General features: G+C 41.3%; 1 protein-coding gene and 1 pseudogene across 6 annotated transcripts in view; one reads left to right on the top strand and one right to left on the bottom strand.

Moving 5' to 3' along the window:
• St18 (suppression of tumorigenicity 18, zinc finger) overlaps positions 1 to 6000 on the bottom strand; it is a 300859-nt gene that overhangs the window by 180432 nt on the left and 114427 nt on the right. The gene's annotated exons all lie outside the window — the stretch shown is intronic.
• Positions 2427 to 6000, top strand: part of LOC102003411 — a 4902-nt pseudogene continuing 1328 nt past the window's right edge.

Here is a 6000-nt window from a genome sequence, read left to right on the forward strand (position 1 = left end):
ATTAAATTTTCAATTTCAGCTCTTCTACAGCCTAGGTGCCATGAACTCAAAGCTACATGTGGGAATGAAACAGGATTCTAGGTTACAAATACTCACTGAAGCTTGTTTTCCTCTCACCGAACCCAGTTCAAGTCATGTTATTTTAATTGCATTCACCTTTCCCAGGGACACGGTCCCTGGGGCCCTCCCCTGGCTGAGAGCTCTTCATGAGTCCCTTCCCTCCTGGGCCTCTTTAGGCAGCAAAACAGGAGCTCCAGACCACAAAGGCTGGCAGACAACCCTCACAGGGCATGAGCTGCTTTGACTTTTCGATAAACCCTTAGCAGTCCCTGATGTTAAATGTTTTTAAACCTTCTGTTGGTTCCTTCTGTTTATCTAGCCCAGTGATGTCTTTCAAAACACAATGAATCCTGATATTTTTGGTGTGGAAAACAGTTTCCACTGGGAAAGTTTGGGATTGAGTTTGTCTGCCATGCTGCTAACCACAGAACTCCTTTTTTCTGTCTGTACACACCTACGCATTAGCCACATAACAAGGATACGACTGGTTGTTATAGTACACATTTTTGTATGCTTCAATATTCATAAAAATAATAAAATAAAAATCACACATGAAGTTCCAGGAGATGGAAAGATCAACATTAGTAAAACTGGAAAGAATAACTACATTCTTAGAACATTACATGATTTACAGAACAAAGAACTAGGTATAGATGTGGTAAACAAATCCAAGCATCATTTTTGTTTGGTTGGGCTTTGTTCCCTCCCACCTCTATGAAATAGACTAGAGGCTGGTGAATGGTGGACTGCAGGCCAAATCCTGCCTGCCACCTGTTTTGTATGACACACAAGTCAAATGGTTTTTACATTTTTAAATGGTTGGGGGGAAAAATGGAGAGTAATATTTGGTGACACATGAAAATTCCAATTATGTGAAATTTAAATTCAGTGTTTATAATAAAGCTCTATTGGAACCAAAACCACAGTCATTCATTCAAGTATGGTCACTGGTAGCTTTCACACTGCAAGAACAGAGCTACATCGTTCTGACAGAGAACACATGGCCCACAAAGCCCGTAGATGGACTCCTGGCCCTTTACAAAAGATGTCCAAACTCCTGAAATACACAAATCTTTGGTAGAACTGCCAGAAAGAGAGATGTGAGGGGGGAAAAGAAAATATAGAGATACATGACAATGCTCATTTTATAAGGAATATAACCCTCAAATACAGAGAAGATTTTATACATGATGATTCTCTTTGAAAGTAAATTTGGAAATATCAGTGGAGCAAATAATTCCCTAGGAAATGCACACTGCTAAAATGCTATTGGAAGCGAGAAATAGAATGTCTGAATAATTGCTGACGAGGGACGAAATGGTGAAAGTTGTCATAGAGATAGACCTCCTTCCCTTCAAAATGACCACATGTACTAATGCTGTCACAAGCAGGTTACCTCAAATAAAATAACACCCTTTTTATTTAACTCTTTTGAGGCATATCTTTGATAAGAAATCTTTTCAATTTATTTTCCAAAAATTAATCTAACCCTGATACAACAAGCTGGGGTTAGCTCAGCGGCACAGCGCCTACCTGGCAAATGCGAGGCCCTGAGTTTGATTCCTGGTACCAAAGAAAAAGAATTCACAATAAACCCTGATGCCAGAATATGAAAACAGTAAGTAAATAATACTAAATTCCTGTGAAATAAATTAAATATTAGCATCTAGATAAAGAATGATGTAATATAAGCAAGTACTATCTTTTCTTAAAATATGGAAATATTTTAATATCAGAACATTTATTAATGTATCTACTTATAGTACTAAATCAGGAAAAAAGTCAAACTGTAAACTCAGTGAATGGAAAATCTCATCTGATAAGAATCCATATTCATTCTTGACAAAAACTTTGTATTCCTGATATAACAAATTCTACCTCCAACCAACTGCTAACCTTCATACAAAACTGAAATACTAGAAACTTTTCCAATTAAGTTAAAAAAAATTTTTCCCCACATTATTGAATATTCTTGAATTTGACAAAATATTGGAAGGTCAGTGGAGAATCCATCATTATTTGTAGATATTAGGATCTGATTAAAAAATCTAAGAAAAGCAATTGAAAAATGATGATATGCAGCATAGCTGTCCAATTCTTTCTCACCCTCCACCTCCTCCCTCTCTCCTCTCCTCCCAGCCTGACACCAGGTGACAGAAGCCAAGGCAGGTGAAGAAAGGCCTAAGTAAGGAGGTGGCATGGTGACAATCTGGCAAGGCCACTGGAGCTCGGGCCAGCTGAAGGCAGTGACCACACACACAGGGACCGGGAAGGACTGGTGAGGAGCATCAGCCCCAGTGGGTTGAAGACGGCTCCCCTCGGCATGCGGCAGGGACCCACCAGTGTGTCCTGCCTTGCAGAGCATCATGGCGGAGAAAAGCAGCTTGCTGTTGGTGTTGGAAGCTGCATCTACACCGGGTGCCAAGGAGGTTTGGGAGCCAGAGGGCGGAGAGTAGACGCAGTGACAGAGACTGGTGAAACACTGGGTTGCTGAATGTGTAGAAAAGCATGTCCCCGGATGGAGGTGTATCTCAGCGACAGAGCACTTTCCTAGGAATGGAGAGGCGCTGAATTCCATCCTCAGTACCGAAAAAATAAAATAAACGTTGAGGACATTTAAAGCTTTCCCATGGTCAGAACAGCTAGGTACCAGTGTAAAAAGGACAAAAATTAAATCCATGCCTATGCATTGGAGTTGAAGGTATAGAGTATGAATCAGGGTTTTTAAATAGATACGTAAATAAATAGTTGTAGAAATAAATCTAAATTGCAAGGGTTTGTGCATGGTTGTATTTATGCACGTTTACTTGTAAACACAGAAACATATTCCAGAGGGTGTTCCTGAGGGTAGCATTCCCCACCACAGCGGGGGCACCTAGAAGCCAGAGCGTCAGTTCTGTTTCTAAGTGATTTTTTCTACTAAAATGAAGCTGCCAACTCCCTGGCTGGGGCAAGGGCACGGAGATTATGTCAAAAGGACAATTTGAGCATCAACATGAATAACGATAGTAACATTAATTCTGGAGTAAGGAATCTATACAGATATTAAAAACATAAGAAAATACATCTGGAAACAACACCTTCCTCCGGGTAGATTGTTAATAAATCTGTGTAGAAAGAATGATGCCACTTCAAAACTCACCATTTGGTGCTCCATGGGTGTGGGGAGTTGAGATCAGCGCCCTGAGAGGCCTGAGCAGTCGCTCTGCCACACTGTTTACCACCAATCAGGGGAGGAACCACAGCCACCAACCCAGTCACACCGCCACCACCTGAGCAAACAGCAGGGCCCAGAACCCACAGCTGCCCTCTGGGCTGTGGACCCCAAGCCAGGTTCCACGGTGACCCCTAAACCAAGGTCCATGATGACTCCAGTGGCTTCACTTGCACACCAGCTGTGGGCGGGAACAAGACAGTCATCCCAAGGAAGTTTTGGGGACAGTGGTTCTCTCTAAGAAATAAATACTGCTTCCGCACAGAAGTGACACCCATGAAGGAGAATTTGTACACCCAGCTGACATCATAAAGTGTAAGAACCCCGGGAACTGCCGTTGAGATGCAGGACATGGACAGACTGTGGAGTCTGAGGTCCTTGAAGGAGAAAAGTGTGGAAAAAGAAAATGTAACGCCCTGGTGGAGACCTCCTTCCAGGCAGTAACTGCAGCAGATCATAACCATTTAGGACGCTTTCCATGTCATGATGGCAGTCCATCCATGCAATTAATGGAATAGCGCATGAGGGAAAAGCAGGAAATCAAGAACAACCCCGAAGCCCAGGCCTAACAATTCTGGCCCTACAGAAGATGAAGGTCCCCACCAACTACTGCCAAGATCCTAAGAAAGTCACCCATAGTATTCCAGCCCTACTGCCTGGCAGAGGTGATGGAAGGCACTGAATGCCAGGGCAGGAGAAGCAGGTGGACCAGGGACACCCAACTTGTACCAGATCATAGACCACAATTCTGAGTGGTACTCCAGTGCATAAAACTACATCTTTTTTACTCATTCCTCAGTTAATGGGCATTTGGTTGTTTCCAAGATTTAGCTATTACAAATTCTGCTGCTACAAACATAGGTGCACATATATCTGTGGTATGATGTTTTCAATTCTTCTGGGAAAATACCCAGCAGCAGAAGAGCTGGGTTGAATGGGACTTCTAATCCTACTTCACTGAGGAATCTCCGCACTTATTTCCACAGTGGTTTCACCAGTCTTCACTCCCACCAGCAGTGGACAAGTGTTCCTTTTTCCCCACAGCCTCTCCTGCATTTGTCATTGGTTGATTTCTCGATGATAGCCATTTGTTCTGGGGTGAGATGGAATCTCGGTATTGTTTTAATTTGCATTTCCTAAATGACCAGTGATGCTGAACATTTTTTCGTGTATTTTTTTGCCATTTGTATTTCTTTGTCTGAGAAGTGCATATTCATCTGAGATGCCCATTTTGGGGTTGTGTCTTTGAATTTTGAGGGTCTGATTTTTTCTATTCTTTATATATTCCATATATAAGACCTCTGTCTGAGGTATGATTGGCTAAAATCTTTTTCACTCCTTGGGTTGTCTTTTCACTCTGTTGGTGATTTCTTTTGCTGTGCAAAGGCTTTTCAATAAGATGAGATCCCAGCTGTTGACTATTTGAAGTATTTATCATGCAGTTTGGGTTTTATTCATAAAATCTCTTCCTACACCTTTGTATTCTACCTACTTTCTCTTCCAGTAGGCTTATTGTTTCTGTTTTAATACTTAGATCTCTGATCCATTTTGACTTTAGATTAGAGCATGGTTATAGACATAGGTCTAGTCTTGGTCTTTGGCATGTACAGACCCAGTTTTTCCAGCACCATTTCCACAATGGCCATTTTCATAGTGTTGGTTCTTCCTATCCATGAGCAAGGAATATCTGTCCATATTCTGATATCTGCTTCAATCTCCTTTTTCAGAGTAATATAGTTTTCAATGTATAGATCTTTTACTTTCTTTGTTAGATTAATTCTAAGTATTTCTTTTTTTGCATGCTATTGTGAAGTATTGTTTCCCTAATTTCTCTCTCAGTGAGTTTGCTGTTTGCGTACAGGAATGCTATTGATTTTTGAGTGTTGACTTTGTATCCAGCTACACTACTGAATTGCTTAACTCTAGAAGTCATTTGGCGGAGTGTTTTGGGTCTTCTATATAGTATGTCATGTCATTCGTAACAATAATTTAACTTCTTCCTTTCCTACCTTATTCTTTTAGTTTCTTTTTCTTGTCTAATTGTGCTGGGTAATGGTTCCAGAATTATATTTAGTGGGAGTGGTGATAGTGGATATCCTTGTCTTGTTCCTGATTTAGAGCTTTCAGTTTTTGTCCATTTATTATGATGTTGGCTGTTGGTTTGCATAGATGGCCTTCTTCAGATTGTGGTAAAGACCATCTATTCTAGTTATTTATAGGGTTTTTATCATGAATGAGTGCTGGACTTTATCAGAAGCTTTGTCTACATCTATTGAGATGATCATGTGATTTTTGTCATTGGCTCTGTTGATACAGTGTATTACATTTATTGATTTGCATATATTGAACCATTCCTGCATTCCTGGGATGAATCCCACTTGGTCATGGTGAATAATCTTCTTGACAATTTGCTGCATTCTGTTTGTTAGTATTTTATTGAGAATTTGCATCTGTATTCATTAGGGAGATTTGGCTGTAGTTCTATTTTTGGTTGGGTGCTTCTCTGGTTTTGGTATCAAGATAATACTTTCCTCCAAGAATGAGTTAAGAGAGAATTGCTTCCCTTTCATTTTCATTAAAGAGTTTGTGGAGAGTTCGATCGGTAGCGGGAGCGGAGAGCGGACCCCAGAGAGCCCTGAGCAGCTGCCGCAGCCGGCCCTAGTCACCATCACCGCAACCATGAGCAGCGAGGCCGAGACCCAGCAGCCGCCTGCCGCCCCCCCCGC

This window comes from Chinchilla lanigera, unplaced genomic scaffold (genome assembly GCF_000276665.1).
Source record: "Chinchilla lanigera isolate Chin_1 unplaced genomic scaffold, ChiLan1.0 scaffold00053, whole genome shotgun sequence".
Classification (NCBI taxonomy): domain Eukaryota; kingdom Metazoa; phylum Chordata; class Mammalia; order Rodentia; family Chinchillidae; genus Chinchilla; species Chinchilla lanigera.